Source organism: Cyanistes caeruleus, chromosome 10 (assembly GCF_971803275.1).
Source record: "Cyanistes caeruleus chromosome 10, bCyaCae1.hap1.1, whole genome shotgun sequence".
Classification (NCBI taxonomy): domain Eukaryota; kingdom Metazoa; phylum Chordata; class Aves; order Passeriformes; family Paridae; genus Cyanistes; species Cyanistes caeruleus.
Genome location: NC_141710.1, coordinates 6,804,936 through 6,828,178, shown reverse-complemented (window position 1 = coordinate 6,828,178; position 23,243 = coordinate 6,804,936). Strand labels below are relative to the sequence as shown.

The 23,243-nt window shown below is 42.3% G+C and overlaps 1 protein-coding gene across 4 annotated transcripts in view; it reads right to left on the bottom strand.

Moving 5' to 3' along the window:
• PXYLP1 (2-phosphoxylose phosphatase 1) overlaps positions 1-23,243 on the bottom strand; it is an 89,596-nt gene that overhangs the window by 44,593 nt on the left and 21,760 nt on the right. For 2 of the 4 annotated variants that reach the window (XM_086843873.1, XM_086843870.1), the window contains one exon: positions 769-944. The gene's annotated coding sequence lies outside the window, so the exon portion shown is untranslated. Of the gene's footprint in view, positions 1-768; positions 945-3,262; positions 3,326-3,355; positions 3,512-23,243 lie in introns of those variants that run through there. The other 2 variants (XM_086843871.1, XM_086843869.1) reach the window with 2 other exon arrangements.

Sequence of the window (23,243 nt, the reverse complement as noted above, 5' to 3'; positions counted from 1 at the left end):
TCTGTACAACATCCCTAGTATCATCCTGGAAAAATGCTACAGAAACCTTCAGTCGTCATCATCCTTTACATAGCTTTATGACCAACTGTTTCCAATTCTGTTTCTGTGTAATTTATGCCATACACTGGCCTGCATTTCCATTCCCTGTTACGGAAAACATCTTCCAAAGCATTTCAAAGAAAATAAGAAAATATGCATTTTCAAGCACAATATTTTATCAGTACTGCAATATTTTAATACAAGTCCATTAAAATTACCATGACACTCAAGCCCATACAAGTAAAAATCTTGCACGAAATCCACATTTAAATCTCCTCCCAAGCATTTGACATTTCTTCTCTTTTTGCTGCAAAATTTAAGTTTTCTTTTTTAAGAAATATAATTTACCACCCAAGCCAGAATTTTTTAAATACACCCTTCTGAATGTGAATCAATGCATCGCTCACTTACTTCTTCCCTCTCCCAGAAAGTCAAGATTAAAGGCTATGTTCAAACACTTCCCAAATGTGATGCACTGCTCGGACAGTTTTGACTCAAACTACACTCTTTGTCCAATATTTGGACCACTGAGGTTCTTTCTAAGCAGCTCTTTTCTCACCCTTGAGGCTGCTGTGTGGCAGCATTTGTGTGTGTGCTGCTGCACTGCCTGTCAGTGTAGCTGGGCCACAATATATTTTCCTGCAGGTTATTTGTAACAGTCTACCAGTAACTCCCAAAGTTTCCCTGTATTCCCTATAACAAACTCCATTTTCTTTAGTCTTCTCATACCTCCTTCCCCAAATTATTTTCTTAACAGCCAAAGCAATAGCTGAGTATTTTGTGCACACTCCCAAGCTCCTGGAGAGAGCACCTTCATCCTCTTGGTAGTGGCAGGCTTGAAGACTCCACCCTCTTGAATTAAAGTACCGTCACCTCCTCTGTAGCATCCATCACAAATCATAAATCTAAATCATAAAGCATATGTTAGTGGGTGGCTTAACATTTAATTCCTATGCTCATGTGATGTATGCTTGTAAGCAACACATATCTCACAGTGGTTTTCCACTTAATTAACTGCCAACATGTTATTGTTGGTCAAAAGATAAAACTGTGGGGAGATGATGAGAAACTGGAACTCACCATAAATCCAGATAAAAGCCACACTTAGAACCACACGAATCCACCATTTATTTTTTAGGCAATAACATGCAGACACACTTAAGATACAAACCCTTTAAACGTAAAAGATTTTTTTCTTTTTAATATTTGCAATTTCATCAGAAAAAGCATCCAAAAAAAAAACCAACTAGTTCTGTTGTTTCTAGTTTCTAAGGTCTCCTATGAGATTGTGAAAAAAAAAATAAAAATATGTACATAAGAAAATATCACAGGACTTTAGCTTTCATTTGTCTAAGGAGATTAGGGTGTTTAAAAATACACATCCCCTTGCAAAACCACTGGAGGAAGCACACTTCATAGGGACAGTGATTTTGTACACCATGAAGCATTGTTTTTTCTGTTTCTTCACTCCAAGATACCCACTTCTAAAACTAGACCAAAAAAAAACCTCAGAAGACAAAAGAAAGCTGTTAGAGAAAATGAAGTTCCCAATCATGAAAATGAAAGAATTTAAGTAAATGTCTGCAGCCTAACCCGAGGCACACCTCTGCACAGGTACAGACACAGCCTCAGTTAAACCAAAGCCATTTTACAGTGCTGTTGTTGTCAGACCTTCCTGTGACACCCTCCTGTCCCTCAATGCTTCCTCTGCCCCAGAACAGGGAGCTTGTTCAGTATGGATTGAATCTTATAGAAAGTAGTATTTCAGCACTACTGAGTTTACATAATATATTCAAGATACTACAGTTAAAAGCCATTAGAGAGAGGAGCATATGTGTTTTAACCATGTGCACTACTTGTAGTTACCTTTTTGAGAAGATTAAAATTAAGCAGCTTTTTCTTTTCATCTCACTCACACCCTCCCACTACAAATTCTGTCTGAGCTAATCCTCCTTCTAGAGACTTCAAAACAGGGCATAAGTATTACAGCTACTTACTGCCAAAATGTGCTGGTTTAATATCCCATTACTGTTGTAATACTGGCACAATAACTTATTATAGGTGACAGCTTTTGCAGTTAGTCAAAGATAGAGCCACTTATTCAGTACTGGTTTTTTTCACCACATAAAAATATCTCTGTAAAATTTGTACAAGAGAAAATTTAAGATCTGTACTCAGGTACTCATCTGAGACTATGATGCCAGACAAAATAAAAGGCTCATAAAGTCATTACACGTGCTTTTCTTACCCTGTCATTTCCACTGTCAAAGACTTTATGTAAAGCGCTCGGTCCAGAAATTCAGGTTACAGTGCTTACAAATGTGTTGTTTACCCCTTATTTCCCAGCATTTTAAAGCACACTTTCACAGACTTTTGCATTGTTTTCAAGGGCAACACTCTGCACAAGGCAATGTCCATCTCAGAACACACTTTCATTGAAAAGCCCATGCTTGTCAAAACGTTCAAGTTTATTTTTCGGGAATCTGCAGCATAGAAATACACTAAGAAGTCTGGTTAAGGCCCTAAAAATATCTAGGTTAAGTACGTGCGATGAAAAGGATGCTACGGGACACGCTAAATACAAGTGGCATCAGGAAACATGTGAAATCACGAAGTTGAATACTCCGGCTTCAGTGTATGCCAAGTCCCGGTACCCGGAGCAGCGCGGCAGCTCCGCTCCAGCCCCGCTGCCGCTCGCTGCCAGCCGAGAGAGCACAGCCGAGCGGGCACAGCCGAGAGGGCACAGCCGAGAGGGCACAGCCGAGAGGGCACAGCCGAGCGGGCACAGCCGAGCGGGCACAGCCGAGAGAGCACAGCCGAGCGGGCACAGCCGAGCGGGCACAGCCGAGCGGGCACAGCCGAGCCACGCTCGGACGCGGGGACTCACGGGGGACGAGCCCCTGCCAGCCCCTGCCCTGCACCGCTCGCACACACCGGGTTCACACACAGCGGGTTCACACATCCCGGCTCCGGCCCGCGGTCCCGTCCGGCGGCAGGGCTGCAGGGCTGACCCGCCCCGAGGCCTCACGGAGGGGCCGCCGGCCGAGCCCCCGCCCGCCAGGCCGGGCCGGGCCGGCCGAGGCTCCGCGCCCTCAGCGCTCCCGCCACCCCTCTCGGAGCCGGGCGCGGGCCGCACCCCCGCTACCCCCGGGCGTCGGCAGCGACCGCCCGCCCGCTCCGCCGAGCCCTACCGGGGGAGCGGAGCACCGCGGGTACGGCGTACCGGGGCTCCGGCCACAGCGCTCCCGGCAGCGCGCCCCAGGCGGTGTGCCACCTGCCCGGCGGGGGCCCGGCCCCGCCCGCAGCCGCCCCTTACCTGCCCCGCCGCGCTCGGCGCCTCCTCCCGGCCCCGGAGCTGGAGCCGCTGCCGCTTTCTCCTCCCGGGGCCGGAGCTGGAGCCGCCGAAGCCGCCACGCCACGGCCGCGGCTCCGCGCCCGCCGAGCGCCCGGCCCGCCCGAGCGCCGCCCCCCCGGCCACGCCGCCCGCCCGCGCCCCCTGCCGGCCGCCGCCGCCGCCACCGCCCGGGCAGCTCCGCACCGCACGGCCGGGACGCGGGGCGGGAACGGGACACGTCGGCTCGGGAACGGGACACGTCGGGGCGGGAACGGGACACGTCGGCTCGGGAACGGGACACGTCGGGGCGGGAACGGGACACGTCGGGGCGGGAACGGGACACGTCGGCTCGGGAACGGGACGGGGACGGGACAGGCGGGTCCCACAACCGCATACGCGGCCCGCCCGGCAAGGAGCCGGGAAGTGTCTGCCCTCTGAAGCCGCCTTCTTTCACAGCCACATCTGCGGAGAGCAGCGAGAGGCTCCGGGACCAGCTCCGGAACCTGAGTTCCCCACGCCCCAGCCCTGTTTTTCAACTTCCCGCTGCTTTCAGCTTGCAGCGTTGGAGGGGATGGCTGTCAGTTCCCCGGAGATGCGGCACGGCCATCTCCCGCAGCTGGGAGAGCTGGTCCCTGCCGCTGACTCCGCTGGCACGTTCCTCGGATGTTTGACTCGCCGGCAGTACCTTTGGAAGCTGGCACGGCCCTTCGGGAGAAATGCCACATATTTCAGTACAAAGATATAACAAACACATTCTCCTGTGCAGCTGATGAAAGTGAATTCATTCCATAACTTGCACAGTACTCACCAGGATTTGCTCCAAACAAAGCAGCTCCCAGCTAAGCAGACTGTCCCCTCACAGGACTCAATTCTCCTCCACTAGCAGGAGCGCTTGTTCAATCCTGCAAGCTAATTACCTTTCAAATGCACCAATTTTTTCATGTATCCCTAAACCAGACTCTAAAATTCTGCAGATTTGGGGAATGCCTCTAATTCCCTTTACACACCTACCCCTGGCATGTGGATGCAGAGCCTATGTAAATGCTGGGTGATGAAAAGTGATAGGAAAGATGTGTGCCAATGTCTACCAACAATTTCATGCGTGAAGATATGGTGGTTAAGGTCTTCAAAATGAGTCTGAATGTCTCTGCCAGCTTCAAAAACCAGGTTCATTATGGGGCCCAGACAGCTGGGCTCCTGAAACAGGCAAGAAGGGTCTGCACAAGGTGGAACTTCTGAACTTTGGGGTAAAATGACAGCTTCAAGGGGGGGATATGTGGAAGGTGGCTCGGGAAGGCTGTACCTTCCTATCAGCAAAGGGAAAGGAAGAGGGACACACACGGCCGGGAGTTTAGGATAAAAGGGAGGCTGTGCCCTCCGAAACCTCGGGAGAGAAACTACACAGAGGTATGCCCCAGTGGGCTCTCTCGCTCTTTATTCAAATAAACTTACAGAACTCCTCTGTCTGCTTTATGGACACTGGCTTTTCATGGAGTGATTTTCCATACAAAAGCAATGCACTGTCACTAAACACTGGGCATCAGCGTGGGACCTTACATTCTTATATGCTGAGATCTGCTTTCACACAGCTTCTGAGAGTTTTCAACTTTTTCCATTTCCCACAGTAAGAAGAAACCTCAAAGAATGTCTGTGGCTCTCGTACTCCCGTGGTTCCACTTGCAGCCCTGGATGCTTCTGCCAGCTTCCAGCTGTGCTGTCACACTGCTCTGCCAGCCCAGCAGACACACTTATCTCTGTGGCCTCTACCCTTGTGTCGCTGTGACTGGTGATCACAGCCCTGCAAACAGCAGCACGGAGCCAAATATTCTTTCTTTGATGTTTGACATCCACAGAGTCAACATATCCAGGAAAAAGACTGGGCATGGTTTCCTGGCTAAACTTGTACTTTTGAATAACTGGTATGATTTCATCTGGAAATGTGCTGAGGTTCTCCAACTTTCTGTTTTGGATAAGAAGTAGGAATTAATCTAGTTTTAACCAACAGACTGCGTAGAAGAGTGGGAAGGGGTTGTTCAGCTGCAGATCAGAAGAATAGAGCCTTTACCCACTGCTGCTCTCCAAAAGCCATCCCCAGAGCTGCTCAGCAGCCTGCAAACAACTGCTGCACATCAAATGCAGGCGCAGCTGTTCTTCCCTGCTACCAGCATCACATCAGATTAGAGATAATTGATCACAACAATTTTCTTATTTTGTATAAAACCAGTGTCAACCATCTGAAAAAGAATAGCTGGTAGAGGAGTGGAAGACAACCTAAATATGGACAGTGAGTTCTGACTGCAGTTCACCAGATCACTTTAGGGCATGTTAAGATAGCAAAATGCCCAACCATAGAACAAAGAAATCTGGCCTTCCCCCACACAGAAAGCAGAAGACATACTTTACAGAACAATTATCTCTGTATCAAAACAGTGATTTGCCGTGATGGCAAATGTTTGCCAGGCCAGTCGCATTTCCACATCCCTCCAGAAAAAAGTGAAGTTCAAAAAGGATTTAGGATTCAGAAACTGTCAATCTGTTCTCCACGGAATAAGAGGATTTCATTTTCTTCACAGGATGTTTTTGCTTTGGAAAATAAAATACACTTGTTTATACACACAGAAGAAGTCAACTTCCGTAGAGACAGTCATTATGATATTTATAAAACAAATTACTGTGTGTTCCAAAGTTGTTAATATCCTGAAAAAAATTCTGCAGAAACCACATACACGTGGATTTTAAAGACAAAATTAGAGGAGAAAAACTGAATACTCACAGGGCAGAGCAACTGCAGCTCCTGTCCTTGGGCCAGGCTTGGAGTTACTCACAGCCCCACCATATCACATCACTTGATACTCTGTTCAAATTGATCTACTTTCTGCTGAACTGTGTGAGAGTATTTTATATGAAGTAATATTTGCATGTGCTCATTTCACTTCTAGGGTTATTTCTTCACTAGCAGTTTCAGACCCTCTAAGTCTGTGGGTGGGGGTTTTTTCTTCTTTTAGGAACAGAGAAGTTTCAGTGATCTGAAACATTCAGTTCCATTGTTTGACTTGGGCTGGATTTCTCAGCTACACGCCTGGATGCTTCAGAGAGTCCTCACTCTCCATCTAGTAAAAGGCAACATTCTTAGCAAGCACTATTTTCATTTTTCTAATTATTGGCTGAGATGCTCTGTGTTTCAATCCTACTGCTTTTAAATATATTACAGAAACTGCCAGGTCAGAAAGGAAACCTCTTTGAAAACAGTTATTTATGCCTCTTTTCACCACCACATACCTGAAGTCTGATGTCAACTGTTTTTTGTATGTTCCTATGTCATTTCAAGTGTCGTGTGGTGCATCTGCCCAATGCCTGACCAAAGTTACCCCTCATTTTATAGCTTTGACTGCCTTGATGACTCATGTATATTTAAGAACTATATTCCTGTAACTTCCTAGGATGAAAATATCATTACCCATTAAATTACCAGACTATAAGTCTCACTGGATCTTTTGGAATCTTTTAATAATGTCGTAATTGTCGATCTGGATATGGTGCCACAGCCACTCACAGAGATTTCTCCAACTCTTCTGTTGCATTAAAGGAGCTTCTGTTTTCCTTAGAGGCTATCTATTATCTTATTCATCAGCATTTCTACATATATGGCCTTACAGCATTTAAATTATCTCTGCAGGGAGTCACTCAGTCCAACCCTCAAAGATGCTATTCTGCCGAATATCATGATCATGTTAAATGTTATGTTTTCATTTCTTGCTATCAGGCTTTACTTTATGATAATATCATCACACTCAGTCTCATCAGTTTCAGCAGTAATCAAGCAATCAGTAATTAAAGTACATACTAGGAATATTACCACATATCTCGTTATTTTCCTCTACTCTTTCACAGGTTGATTAAATCCCAAATAATTACAAATTCTACATTGTTTCTAGGTGAAAAAAAGAAGAATATAACTTATCTGCCTGTACATGCCAATATTGCCCTTTCCTCTGGATAATATCACAAAAAACCCCATTTATTTTTCGGAGTGAACAGAAGAGTGCTGTTTGCTCATGATTCTGTGTCCTGCAGAATATAATACCCCATCATTTGGAAAATCACTTATTTATTTGCAGGACTTAAAAAATAAATTAGGACCTCTGAGAAAATGTAACTTGGGCAGTTAGTCTGGCCTATTACTTCCTCCTTATTTTCTCCATATCCCACTGGCATGAAGCTGGATGCAGATCAACCATTGGATTAAAATACAAGCCTCTGATCCCAGCAGGTCCATATTTTATCCCAACAGGAGCCACAAGAGTACTGCCAGTGCATGGCAGAATGGCAAAGGCCAGTGAAGTCACCCAAGAGCAGTGCAGTCAGCTACCCACGAAGTTAGTCCAGCACTCATGGGACAGCAATCACCACATGGCAATGTTGCCCATCACATTCCAGTTGTGCTTTTTCTAAGTGTGCAGAGTGACATCTTTTGAAGAAAAGAGCTGGTTGTCATTTCTTTATGGAGAAATTGCTGCAAGCAGCAGTAACCACAAATTTAACTTGAAGTTAACCACAAATTTAAGTTGAAGCTTTTGAAAGAGGAAGTGTGTGGGACCACACTCGGTGAGGAGTGTGTGCAGTAGAAATAGGCTCTATAAGTACACTAATAAAACACTTATATCGTGCATTTCTGATTTCTCCCCAGAAGAAAACCAAATGCCATTTCCACTGCAGAGGTTCAGCAGTAATCTTCATAGCCCAATTTGTCCAGCATGGGCTTGCTAGCACAAGACACAGTAGGGGAACCATAGCTCTCATTTTGCTCAGTGTCCCTGGAGAAAAAGCTTAGGTGGCTTCTTTATCTTGGCATAACGTCTTATGACACATCGTACCTCAGTTCTGATCAAAGGGCTCCTGTTCATAACTCACACTTCAAAGCAGTTCTAAATGAGATCCTACACTCATTTAAGAGCATAAACAAGTGACTCAAACTCTAGCTTTTGCTACCATCTAAGATCTCTTTTAATGAATATCTGTTGCATTGATAATCAGTAATTGTATTCATAGACTTTTATCCAGGTGTTATTCTGAATGCCTATCTAGGCTTGAACAGCACATATAATGAGAGTGACAGACAACTTTTAGGACAGCCTTAGGCAAAAATTAAATGTTAAGGAACTTTCCTCTTAGAAACCCTACTTTGTCTCTTCAATTAGTAGAGCTATGGGATAGAAACTGACTTAGAGAGAGCATCCTCCTTTGCCTCTCTGATAGGTGCACTATTTGTCCAGCTTACTATTTCACCTATTTAAAGCTCCATTTAGTAATTTTCCACTAGAATTAGCTTCTGAAAAGAAACTCCACAAAGGATTCAGCATAGTCCTCTGAAACACAGGTCTCAGATTGCCTGAATATGTATCATTGCTTTTATTTGCATTTCAAACAATGCAGATGAAAGTACAAATGCCCAAAAAGGAGGCAGGTGCATAGAAAAAGCCTCAGAAACAACACTTAAAATAACTGCATACACACACAGCTACTCTCCAGTGTCATTTATGATCCCAAACAGCTCCTTCTGTCTCCCTGGAATAAGGCAAGCCATTCTTCCAGCACTTAATTGGTTCTAGGGGTAACCAAGTCCAGCTGCTCTGTCTCGCAAAGCAGCACAGCTGCCTTCTCCCAGTCCAGAGGAGCCGGAGAGAGGGGGAAAAATGGAAAGTACCCACCACTTCAAGAGCTCCATTCCCAGGGTCTCACATACCTGACTAGAATCCAGATCAGAATTTTAAACAGATCCTTTAGGAGCAGCAATCAGCTTCCTAGGCAACCAGAGTGGCCACATTGCTGGCTGCTAACATGAAGATAGGAGGAAGGGGAGGGGGTGTAGAAATACATACACTCACACACACACACACACACACACACACACACATATATATATATATATAAAAGATTGCCCTTATACGCTTACAGGAGGGTTTCCTAGTTCATAAATATTCTTGCTGCAAGCTGTGATTTTAGTTAAATTCACACTCAACTTGCCAAAGATGTAGGCAGTAAAGTTATTCAGAGTGACAGCTCTTAGCCCTTCTGTTGCTGGGTGAGTTAGGATGAGATGGTGAGATGCCAGCAAAACTGGCTTTAGTGTCGGAATGCTTCCTGGCTTCTGAGGAATTCCCAGGTATCTTGCTGGGGAAGAATTCTCACCCTTCTGGCAGTACAAAACTAAAGAGTTGTCCACAAAGTTGGGAAAATTTTAAGCGCATGATATTATTTTCCTGTTGTATTTAGTTCTCAAGGAAATTACTAAATTAAAAAGTAAAATTGGGTAAATCTACCTGGAAAAAAAGGCTTTAGCATGGATATCACTTTCATTTTCCTTACTACCCCATTCACTGATACACATCAAACCAACGCGAGGGACCTTTGCAACGCATGAAAAGTGGTGGCTGTTTCCTCCTGAGCCATTGTTCTTCCATTAAAATCAATATCAAGGGCACTTGTATGTCCCACACTGCTGTCCAAAATGTGATGTTGGGAAAAGCCTTGGAATACTTTATGGAAACACACACACACAAACAGAAGCTGGTATTGACATACAGATATTTTTCATAATGTATTCTTTGTCCCCAGAAAGGCAAAGAAGTCATATGGAACAGGAATGTCAGTCTCCTTAGGCTGTAGGCTCTAACTCTGCTTTGCATCAAAGCCAGCAGGTACAGCTCCATTTGGCACCCAGAGCTGATGCTCCATCAGGAAACAACGTGTACGTGAACACAGAAAACATGGGTGGATGTAAAAGAAAACACATTAAAAAAAGAATATTAAGTTATTGCTACTTGAAATATGAATAACACTGAATAATTTAGGTATCTGAGTATCTTAGCATCCTATTTCTGTGCACAAATCCATTGGCTGAGAATGCAAGACACGTATAGTCTGGAGCCATGTCCTAGTTTAAGTAGAGATAAATAGCACTGCAAGATCCAGCCTCCCAAAATTTTAATTCTTCTTGCTTATAATTAACACTGACTGACATACTGTGAATCAGCAGAAGACTTATACACACGTACATGCATATCCTGCTGTATCAGATGAACTTCCAGTATGAACACATGTAATTGCTCCAAGGCAAGAATAGTAACATACTAAGCAGTTATAAAGCCAGACACTTCAATACAATTTCTTTCTAGCTGCATTTGATACTCATCTCAGAATACACCTCACTTTTAGGGTTTAATTCTTCTGCATTAACATACAGAAGGCACTACACGACTGTGTAGGAATAAATAAGGAAGTGTGTAGAATGTAGAGATGAATGAATTGTGGAGTATTTTCTCAGTGTGACAGAGGAAAACCAGTCAGCCTGGCTAAGCCAGGTTTCTCTGTTTTATACCCACATATGGTGAGGATTTCAAGAATTAATTGTCTCCTCACTACTTTAAGGTTTGTCAAAGGAACAAATCCAGTAACCTTAAGAGTAGCTCCAGTCTTAGGAGAACTTGCTTTCAGAGAAGGAAGTGAAAATGCCATATTTTAATACTGATTCAGCCTGGAGGAACTTGCTGTGAACAGCAGTTACAAGCAGGCAACAGACAGTATTCCCAGAATATCTAAAAAACTGCAATTGTAGCACTGTCTGATTCCTTTCTGCTTCTCCTGTTCTTACAGATCTTTGCTGAGTACATTCTGTGAAGAAAGCCCCCCCATTCTACTTGATATCCTTAGGCAGTTAATCCCTAAATCTTCTGGTGCCTTTGGAGGGGGGCAACCAGTGAGGCTGGCCAGCATTGTAAGGGCACCTTAGCACCCTTAGGGCCACAGCATTTGTTTCCTCTCTATATGAGCAACATTTCTTGTTTACAGCTATTCACACAGGCACCTTCCTCAGTGAATTGTGTTTTGTATTAATAAGTTATTTTACTATTCTATGAAGAGCATCCCTGGCTCTCAACAATCAGGTCTTACAAGATTTCCACTATCAGTTCAGATACATGTGAAGCATGGCAAACACAAACAAGAGAGGCAAGGGCCAGGATGCTGAGTTGGAATGTGATGCTGGGTCAAGGGAATGACACTTTCCCACAGCTTAAGGTCCAGCATGTGCAATGTGATGGCAGCAAAGTTGACTTCAGTGGGTCTGATGATGGCTGGAAAAAAGCTGTAACTTTTAGAGTGCTCTGTAAAATTATAGATGCTAAAAAGGCTACTTGGAGAGTACCTTTTATTGCATATATCATGAGGGGAAATGTAATTTTTATATTTTCAGTATATTAAAGACAGTGTAATTTTTTTTAGGTTAAATATCAGGCCAAATGATGGTCCTAGAGGTCACCTCTATCTTGCTGAATGCAGACTCTCAGCATTCACTGTTAATGAAGAGTGCCTGCCAGTGTAAATCATTTGTCATTGTCAGTCTGAGGATTCATTGGCTTTTTTTCCTTTTCAGAAAAACTGATGTCTTTGTCTTGCTAGTTTTTGCATACAGCTAAATAGCATGTTTCAAGGGCAGGACAAGATCAAGCAAAGATGGGAGGGTATTGAGTCAGGAATGTGAGAGAGGCAAATAATGTGCAGTGTGTGACAATGAAAAGAGACCATTTGATCATAGTCACTGCAGAGAGTAGCTAAATAGCACAAGTCCTGTGGATGAGCATCAGATTGCCCATAATGAAAAGAATTCGCCAAGCAACAGCCCAAACGCTCATTAGCTCAAGTACATGTCTGAAAACAAACACATCCATATGCATGGAGATGTCAGGAAGGATTAATCCCACAATCTCAAGTGAAGAGTGACCCAGCTGCAGCAGATTGAAGAGCTTCATTTTCAGCTATTGGACAGACAGGGAGAATTTTACTGCTATTACTACCCAGTGAAAGCTGCAGGTCCCCTCAAAAATGAATTAGGGAACCCACCTGAGGGATCATAGGTCCTATCTAAGGATCAAGACCTGAGGGATCCACCAAAATATTTCCTTATCACATAGCATGGTAAGGAATACATGCCAGGGCCTTATCAACCAGACAGGCAGGGCATGAATACTCTGTCTGACACTTATACAAAGGTCTACAGACGACTCCCAGTGTGGAACCTCCTCTCCATGTCTGTGCTGTGGGAGAGCTGGGGATTGGATGTGTTTCCCAACACCAAACATCTGTATACATTGTAAACTGCAACCCAAATGTAGAGAAAATAGAGCAACTTGCCTCTCTCTCACTGACTGTCGTTAAAGTGAGCTCTGGCTGCTTCTGCAGCTGCAGGAAACCGGGGGTTTGTTTTCCTGACAGCCTTCAAGTGAAAAGAGCTTTCTATTTTGAGAATCTCATTACCCTTCCCCACTCCTAGTAGTTTGATATTTCTTTTCAGAAGCTTGAAAGTAATATTAGCCACCGAAATTTGTCTATTTTTCCCCTCAAAAACTGAAGTTATAAAATTGAAATTGAACTTGAAACAACATTTAAGTGACTTTTTTTTTCCCCATGCATTGGCAGTCTTAGTAGATTCTGAGAGTTTTTAAAGTAGTCTATATTGGTTGTGCTTATTTTGCAGGCTGACTTCAGACACACAAAAAGAGCTCTCTCATTCCCCAGTGACCTCAGTGGGGTTATTTCAGGTTTCCATCAGCATGAATAAGAGGAGGAGAATTAGCCCTTTTAACAAGCAAGATAGCAATGCAAGCCTCTTGCCCACTGTCAAGTGCAAATTCTGAATGAAGAAAGCATTCTTACATTTAGTGTGTATTTGAGTTTTACTGAATTAGTTAATATTAGAACATGTTTAAATACTTTAAAAAAAAAAATCCTTTAAATGGGCTCAGATATAAAGCAAGCTGCCTCTCATATTCTGCTGTCAGCTTTTACTCCACCTCCCTGCGTGAGAAGTAAAACCAAGCCAGGTGGGAATTATGGAGATTACCTGAGGTGTCTCAAAAAAACAATCAAAACTTGACACACCAGCTCTGCCAGGTGACTCCAGTAAATCCTTTTAAGACTTCATGGCCCTTTAGAGGGACCATGTACAGTTGGGGAAAAGGATAACTAAAACCTGCATAGGATGTGCTATGAAACTTTAATATCTCTTTTTCTGGCTGCTTGTACTTCTAGAAGTAAAACCACTGTATAAGTGTTGGGTTTATGTGTTAAACCTTCTCTGAGTAAAATGAGATTGAATTGCTTGAATGCAGGTTTTTTTATTTGCTCTTGTGCACACCAGGAGCAAATGCTTCTTTCTTACCAGACAATAAAACAATCTGTGTTTATCAAAGGGTGCTGTCTAATGTTTAGAGGTCCCTATTTACAGTACAATGTAAGTATGTTTTCTTTTGGATCTTTCTACTCTGAAAGTTTAGAAGTCCTCTGCACTGGTGAAAATATTTAACTTTTTCTAAATTTTCTGATGTGGTTTAAGCTATCCCAGCTGAAATCAGGACACCTTCAAATTTTTACACTGAATAAACTGTTAATTAACTGCAGTAGTCTTCAGTATGTTAAATCTTCCTCACTGAAATTGCTAAATAAGTAGTGGAATTGTTAAAAGACATTATTTCCCAAAAGTCTAGCACTAACAGTCTTGGGTGTATTGTTTATCCTCTCAAATGTACATAATTACTCACTCTTAAGACAAATATGAAATTCATAGTCCAGTTAGTATATGACTTTAGGTCCTTGTGATACTGAATCTCATGATTCAGGCCTTTAAGATCTAATTAATCTCAGCACTTGTCACAGCAGGCAAAACTGGGTTATGGCCTGTTTTGTCCTAAGCCAATAGATGGGTGGGGTATTAAACCACATGGAGAAAAGAAAGCTAATTTACCACCCTGCATGCTTAAACAAATAAGCTGATTAAAAGAGACAGTGATTTTGTGTGACTTTCCTACAGCTGCTAAATAAAAAAAAAAAAAAATAAAAGTGGCAGTTTTCCTCTCTGGTTTTAAAGCGAAATATTTCAGCTCTGAACAAAGGAGGTGGGTAAACAAGTGGCTTTGAGGACAAGAGGAAAGCATTGCTGTTCTTTGCAATGAATGCCCTAAAGCATGAAAGCAGAACATGCTCATTGTATCCATGATACTGCTGTCTCCCTAAGGCACAAAGGGATGGCACAGGGGCTCAAACAACTTTGACTGCAGCAAAGTAGCAGGGATCCCAGTGGAGTTCCCATGGAGCTTTCATCAGAAATGGAGATTCACAGTGTGTTTAATCTCATCCCCTAAAGACTTTGCTCTGTGTCAGACAGCAGCAGTGCATAAAGATTAGAACTGCAGTCTGGCAAACTGGGTCTAAAGTTGCACAGTTTAGTGTAAACCAGCACACACACATCCTGCCCCAAAAAAACAAACAACAACAAAAAAACCACCAACCCAAACTTAGGAGAAATTAAAGAAAGATCACACTTCAACCCAGCAGATACAGAGTCTGAATTACTGTGCCTCTGCCTCATCAAAACATTGTTATTACAGGACAAACTCCTGTTAGAGCTGCAGCCTGTTTGTCACATGTGATTATGTCCAGTTCTTGCCCTCAATGTCAACAGAACATAGGCACAAAGGCATTCATTAGTGAGCTCCCTGGTAAAACACAGATGAAGCTTCACACAGGAGTGGTGTTTTGAAGAATTTCTTGCCTGGAGAGAAAGAGACATTCATTGTCTGAGTGCTCTAAAAATCTGAACATGATCAGGTCAGACAGATCTGCCCACAAGGTTACTGTTTTATCTTGTAAGATCCCAGGCAGTACCTCTGAAACAGCTGTTCTACAAATTTTCTCTTTAAAAAAGGCAGTGTTAAAAAAAGACTTCCCTTACTATCTCAGCCTTGCCTCTAATGATTTCATTTTCTCTTTGTATATTTCACTCTTCTGATACAGGTTACAGCTGAGACATTGTTATGTTAACTTAGAATTTCGCTGGGTCACCAAACTCCTCCTATGTCATCTTGCAGAACTTTACATTCAGGTAATTTGTGAATGGATGCAGAACAGAAATATTACTTAACATCAGGTATGGATTAGTTTGACTGCTTCCTGAAGTTGAAGAGTATTGTAAGAAAAGAGCTGTAATTCAGCCAGTATTCCTGTACATTTTAAACATCTTTTAACACATTACCCAATCTGATGTCATACACACTTTTAACTAGAAGGCTTTTCAAGTACAACAAATGGGAAACATTCATAATTGCTTTGTCCTCTGTGTCAAAACCAGTGATAGAACACAAGTCCCAGAGCCAATAATACTGATATTAAAATGTGCTGTAAAATAAAATTTTTTAGGCTAGTGATTCTTGTTAATCTGGCAAGGCATTATTTCAGTATCAGCCAGTTATTCTGGCTGTGAGAATAAATCTCAAAAGTTACCTAAGTGTCCACAAGTTACACAACATGCTCTGCTTTCAGTTTTGCCTCTTACATTTTATACTTTCTTTTTTCTTCACAAGACAATGTAAAGAGGACCATTTAGTACTACCAATTACAAAAATATTTTGTTTTCAGCCCATTGCATTTTATTTTAATGGCCTTTTCAATGATTTCCAGGTGAATTATGTGGAAATATTTTTAATTTTACATATTTTGCTTGGAAAAAACCTCACATTAATGCATGTAATATGAGAAATCATTATTTGGAAAGATGACTTCAGTTTTAGACTATGTTTTCTATTCACAACATAAATTGCACATCCTGAATGGTGTTCTCAGAACTTTCAAACTAAGCTCCACTGGAAAACCGCTAGTAACCAGAACTCTTCATGGACTGTGTGTGTCTTTGCACTGGTGCTCTCACTACAAATGTGAATAAGACACACAAATCTCTCCCAGATCTGCTGGTTTCTGGCATGTCAAGAGAGAAATCGTCAATAATAACTATTGATGCAAAGTCTACCTGGCAGTCAGCCACTGCTGGTGTCCCTCAGGGATCAGTGCTGGGATCAGCACTAATGTCTTCATTAATGATTTGGATGATGGGACAGAGTGCTCTCTTGCCAGGTTTGCAGATAACACAGCACTGGGAGAGCTGTCAACTGCTGGATGGCAGGGCAGCCCATCAGAGGGACCTGAACAGCCTGGGAGAATGGGCTGACAGGAACCTGGGGAGTTAAACAACAAAAGCAAACACAGATTCCTGCATCTGGGATAGAACGACCCCTCACAACCCAGACAGGCTGGAGCCAAATCTCTGGGAAGCAGCTCTGCAGAAAAAAACTGAAGGTCCAGGAGGACAAGATTACATCAATCAGCAGTGTGTCCTTGGATCACAGAAGCTTAGGAGGCTCTAGCCTGGGCTGTATTCTTGTGACCACCAATTGAAAGAAGTGAGCATTCCCTCTGTTTGGCACTAGTGAGACCTCTCTGGGAGATAACATCCAGTATCTGTCTCCCCAGTACAGGACAGATATTCACATTCTGGAGGGAGCTCAGCTGATGCCTTGAGTGGCCACCAAGATGGTTTAGGGGGCTGAAGAACATGATGGAAGAGGTGAGATAGAGAGAAATGGGCTCATTAACCCTGGAAAACACTCACAGGATGTCCTAACTACAGTCTGTGCTTCCCTGATCAGGGGGTACAGGGAAGATGGAGTCAGATTCTCCTTAGAAGTGCACAGCAGTAGGATAAAGGCAACAGGCACAAGAAAGGACATAGGAAAGCAATTAGATAGAAAGAAAATGTTCTTACTGTGAAAGTACTCAAATGCCCAGGCAGCTGTGGAATGTCCCTCCCTCTTTGCAGGTGTTTAAAACTCACCTGGACAGATGATCTTAATGAGATTTGCTGTTAGCAGGGAGTTGGCCTAGGTGACCTCTGGAGGTCACAATGAAACCCAAATTATTCTAAGACACTATGATTTCTAGATACAGGAAGAAAAGCTACAGAGAGCTGTTGACAGTTAACCTGTAAATGGCTGGAAAACAACAGCAAGATAAACAGTCTAATCAACTCTGGGCTTGTTGGCCTATCTTTAAAAGCTTTTAAGATTTTAGGATACATTTTAAAGGTAAGAAATACTGAAGATGAAGTGATGAATGTACAACGAGATAATATCCTATATCACACTACCAGTAACACACCCTTGAGATCATTCTAGTATTTTCTTTCATAAGAAATTCCAGGTAGTTTAGACCTGCTGTGATTAAATAGCACTTTAGGTTTTTCAGGCTGAGGAAAACATTTAGTGCAATAAGTATAAAGCAGCAAGAGATCTGATTAAACCAAGGAACTGAGAAATCATACCAAAATGAGAAGATTGAAAATTGGTTCATAGTTGGTCGTTTCAAGGTCTGAAATTGGGACTACATCTCTTTAATATTTAATTTTGCCATTATCATTAAAAAGATGCAGAAGGTGGCATTTGTCAGTGTCAAAGGTTACACATGTTATCAGCATCAGCGAAGACTAAAATATCCTGCAGGCTGAACTGAAAAATCTTTGGGATGACAGCATAGAAACTGGATGATATTTAATTTCACAGCATGCAAAGCCATGTATTTAAGGAATTGCAGCCAGCTGGAAATTACTAAGGAAAAAGATGTGAACGTGCTGGCAAATCACTTGCACTCTGTTTGGTGTACAACAGAGCAAAAGGCTGTAATCTTTTACTGATTTTTTTTTTTGATGCTTCTAGATTTCCTACCAGAGAGCAGTCCTGAATATTGTACAGCTTTTCATAACCAGCTTCTAATTTTTTAGAAACCTTTAGGCTTTCCATACAGCAGAAAACAAAATAAAAGTATATATGTGTGTGCACAGAGGAAGAGATGGAAAAAGAAGAGACAAGGAAAACACTGAAGCACAAATATAATTTTTAGGGTTGCGATTTTATGTTTGAATAAACAACCACTAATTCCAGACACATGTCCAAATACCACTTTTGAAAGCTTTTGGTAACACCTTGAGTTGCACTAAGGAAGGTACTTCTCCAGTTAATGCTTTTGGAGGGACAGCAGGTGACATCTTGCCAGCTTTTCTTTTGGTAGTGACATTTCCATGCTAGACCTATCCCAAAGGTTTTGCATGCTTGAAGTATTCAGAAAATGTTGTTGTTAGGCTGTGAAATCATGTTGAATCATATTAATAAGTTCTTTTATTCTGCTCTGATAGTTTCTTATTTTATTATTATATACATTATTAACTATGCTAGCAGCAGGACATAACAAATGTAAAATACTTGTTCAGGAACACTACTGGTTCCAGCAGGGAATAATTAAGAATGCATGTCAATAACATTTAGGATTCTAATGAATAAAAGATAACTCATGCAGGCAACCCAGAGACCTGCATAATTTTCTCCAAGAAGGTTAAAATGCACGATGAGTGCCTAATTCAGAGGGAAGCACTTTTGGGTCATATATTTCAATAGCAGACAGGATGAGATCAAGGTTCAGATAATATACAGGTTTGAAATTTCATCTGTCCTGCAGGAAGCTTTCAAAAGGATGTCGGAAATCTTCAGTGCAATTCACCTGAAAAGCAGAAAATACCTTGGAGAGGTGGAATTTTGGACCTTCGGCTCTTAGCAAAGAGAACGGATATCAAAATCAGAAACTTCACCTCTCATTCTTAGGAGCACTGACTGCACTGCCCCAGCTGGATCTGAGTTGGTAAACAAGTGCTAAGCACAGCTGTGCTCCAATCTCCATAACAGAAGCAAATAAAAGCAGTAAAGAATATGACCATCAAACTGGCTTTCTCTCAGATCTGCCACCATTACTCTAATTCTCCTAATTGCCAGATGCAGATATTTAGTTCTGCATCCCAAAATGACCTTGATTTTATTTTTCCTAGAAAAATAGCAAAGGACAAAATGTGTTTCTGTGGCTCAGTCCATTTAGACCATCTCATTTGCTTTAAACTTTGCTGTCTATGGCAAATGTAGGCTCTAGCATTATTGGCTGAATCTTTTTGGATTCCACACCACAAAATTTTAACAGTATGTTTAGAAATTACTCCTACCTCCTTAGTACTCTTCATTTCAGCTGGCATTCTGCAAGCATTTTGAAAGCAGCAGCGAGATGGGGACTGTGGGCCGAGAAAACAACAAAGAAAGCAAATGCAAAGGCTGTGATTGTACAGAACACAGGCTTTAGACAACCAGGACTCACGAAACAGGCACTGGTGCACAGATCCACTTACAGTGCTGCCTTTAAAACAGTAGATCTAAAAATTATTAGAAATTTCAAACACAAAGCACAAACTAGACTAGTTTGCTAGGTTGGAATTTTTAGATGCCCGCCTTTCAGTTGCTCTGATAAAACCAGACGCTGAAGTTCAGTTCATGTCTTGGCATCACCTCCTCCCTTATTGAATGGTTTTCCCAAATATAAAAAAAAATATCTTAAAACTTGAGCCAAATCTACAGAATATAATTAATTTTGGATATGTTACTGAGAAAGCAGATAGCAGCCAGGACTCCACATGAGGCACCCTAAGGTTTCCAAACTGGCATTAGGATGTGGGAGGTCCCCATGTCCCCAGCCAGGCCTCTGCTGCAGGCTGGAACTGTTCAGGGCTGGTGTAAGGCACACAGAGGAAATGAGGGGCTTTGTGTAGCCCACTTTTTCACCTGTAGAAGAAAAATGAAAAAAAAATTTGCCACTTTTTGTCAATGTTGTTTAAAATTATTTTTATCTCATAAATTATTTTAATCTCACCTGGCAGCTCACTTTGCCTATCTCCATGCAGGGACAACCACTAACTAGCTTTGCTCCTATTCTAAGCTGGGGTAAGCTACAACAGAGCAGGATTTTAGACAGCTTTACCTCTACCCCTGTGCTGTTGCCTAGACTACAACAGACAGACTGGGTTTGGTCAGGTTGGTTCCTATGATGGATAGGCAGAATGAAATCTCTTCTGCCCCTCTGGGCGCTTCTTTCCCCAGCAGCACAACTCCCTCCCTAAGAATAAGCCTTTTCCCTTAGCCCACTGCCATGTCACATGTAAAGAGCTTGGTTTTCTTTGTTGTAGTCTCACTATCCTATTTCTTTCTCTTTCAACCCAGTTTTCTTCTTCCTGTTATAAGGCAGACTAAATTTCTATGTCAAATTTTACAAGCTGTATTTTTTTAAAAGATGATGGAGCATTTAATCTGTAGGCAGTGATGTGAATTTGAGTTGGTTCCAGGGTCCTCCAGATTTCTAGAGCTAGCTAAAGCATTTTTTAACTTTTCAAGCTCTCAAGGATTTGGAACAAAACTTAGAAACATTATCAGATGTTATGGATGGGTGGTGTGGTGATTGGCTCACGCAAATGAGGAATGGATATTATGTGCGTTAAATGCAGCTTTGTTAAGGTTTAAAGTTTTTTTGATGTGTGACTGTTGTTGTAGGTTGGTTTTGGACCCCTTTTTGTCCTCATTTTAATCCTCTCTTTTCCCCTCTGTATTGTTGGCAGCAGATATGTGGTGGGCACGTGGAGGGAGGCTGTGTACACGTGCCCCTTGCATGAGGCAGCCAGGAATGGGGGAAGCTTGTGGCTGGGGGACTTGGTGAGGTGACAACACCTCACCTCCAATCCAGCTGCAAGAAGGTCTCCACCAAGGAACAGCAAAGAGTCAACTGGCAGATTTTGGGAGGGACCAGGGATATATAAGGAAAATGTTTGAATATGTACAACCGCTTATGAAAATGTATTTGGCTGATGCAACACCAGAGGTATAAAAGGTGGAGCTGCAGATTTGTGGTTGAGCCTCTGATGGTCATCCACGCTCCCAGTGCCATCCCTTTTGCTTTGAGGACTTTTTATTAGTTCTCAGTAAAACTTTTATCACTCATTCTCGCTTGGGGTCTGAGTCATTTATAACATCAGAGCAATTCCTACATTTAAATGCCAGGGACTGAATTAAAATAGACCTACCAGCATTAGTTTAAAACCCTCAACTGACATGGTTGTTTAAAGCCAGTATTCAAGGTGCTGCTTGGCCACGGGAGATATAATTAAAATAATGCTTCTGACAGGGAAAACAAAACCCTTCAAGTTGATCTCTTAGCCACGCTTAACTGCAATGATTTAGCCCAGGGAATATATGATGATACTTTTACATCAGAGCTTTTGAGGGTATTTTTTTAAAGAGCAAGCATGTGGTGGAGGTATATCAGGCAATTTGACATTGTAATATTGTCTGATCTCCACCAACCAGATTCTGCAACCAACAGCGGGAAGCAGGGCATCAGCTGGCAGCTCTAAATTCATATTCCAAAGGCTGAGGTACATTTTACAAGCCATCTGTGGCCTGCTCTCAAAGGGACAGAAGGCACACAGGAGTGCTTTGAATTCTAATGAGTGCATTTGCTTTTCAGTGCCCTCTGCACTGGCACCCTGTTTCCATTCACACTCAAAGTTATTTACCTTGAAAACACAGCTAAGGATCTGTGCTAAGTCATCACTGTTCAGCCGAGGTGCAGCACTTTCTGATATCCCAAACACATCTTTGCAACTCTCCTTTTTCCTCTCCTTCTCTGAGAAGACAGAGTTCATTGCTTGGAATTAAGAATCTAAATGAGGATGAAGAAAGAGCCTCTTTGCTAAAAATAGAGTTAGAGAAGTGGCAGATAATATTTCTCTAGTTTCTGAGAAATGCTACATAGCACTTACCAGATGCCAAGTAATAACTTACTTGATTTCTCCATTTTTCATTGACCAATCTATGGACTCATGTAAGATTTTTTTTCATTCTGACCATTTCCTGGAGATCTTTCAGAGGAAATTGTTACTACTCCTGAAAAATATTCTGCAAATCCCAAACATGAAGAGGAATGACAAGAGAGGAGCTTCACTACAAGCAGAATTACATTAGAATTACCGTGGCACAACTGAAGACGGTATTTAGCCCTAAGTCTTTGGTTTCAGGCTATAAGTCCAAATGTCTTTCTGCAAACAGCAGTTACACTACTTTCCATCAATTAGGCAACATTCCAGGGGGATGCTTGGGTTTACTGGAAATGATATTTTAATTCTTTGTAAATGAAGGACTAAAAATTATGGTCAGGTCAAGAAGGTCTGGGGTGCACTTCACAATATAGATCAATAGCCAGAAAAATTCAAAACAGACTCACAGCTAAGTGTCAGTGCAGATTTTCCTCATGAAATGAGTAAAGTGCTGCTCTATTGGCAACCTCATTATTCACTACTTAGCAGATACAGTAATGACTTTAGGCAAATGTGAATATTGAACCTGAAAGGTCTCAGTACTATAAGCAGGAAACGAGCAGAAATGACAGTTGTGTTATGTCTTAGTTCCTCAGAGGGCCAACAGAGCAGAAAACAGGAACTCAGAATTTGAGCAAATTGTTCTTCTAGGGCAGAACTGTTCTGAGAGTAGAGGGGTGGAAAGTGAAGCAAAAAAACCCTGTGAAGTACTTTCCTTGTTTACTGTGCCTTTATTTCCTGAAGAGAGCAGGGGCCCAGTGAATGTGACACATTTCTAGTAATGTGCAGGGCTGGATGGGTCACACAGACTCCTACATCCCTGCTACACCACTGGTGAGGAAAAAACATGAACCACAGCTTCCTCCATAGGAATGGCAAGCTTAGCAAGGAGTATGGTCAGGGGAGCACACATGGGAACTCTGCATGAAATACACAGATTGGACTTCATCAGCCAATGGCCTCTCTTTTGTTTAACAGCCTGAATAGCAGCCTAGGCAGACTGGGTTATTCCAAAAGACAGTGGTTCTGATGGGTCAGAGCAAGTTCAAAGCTTCCCAAAAGAACAGAACAGATTATTTTTCTGGCCCATAACCCATTTGAGCAGCAAAGCCTCAGTGCTGTGATAAAGCTGGTTTGGTGTGGCAATGAGACAAGGCCAATGGAACAGAAATATCAGTAGGATTTAATAGGAAATGGAAAATGAAAAGGATTCTTTTGGGACCTTGGTATAATCTTGAGAACTGTGAACAGCAGAGT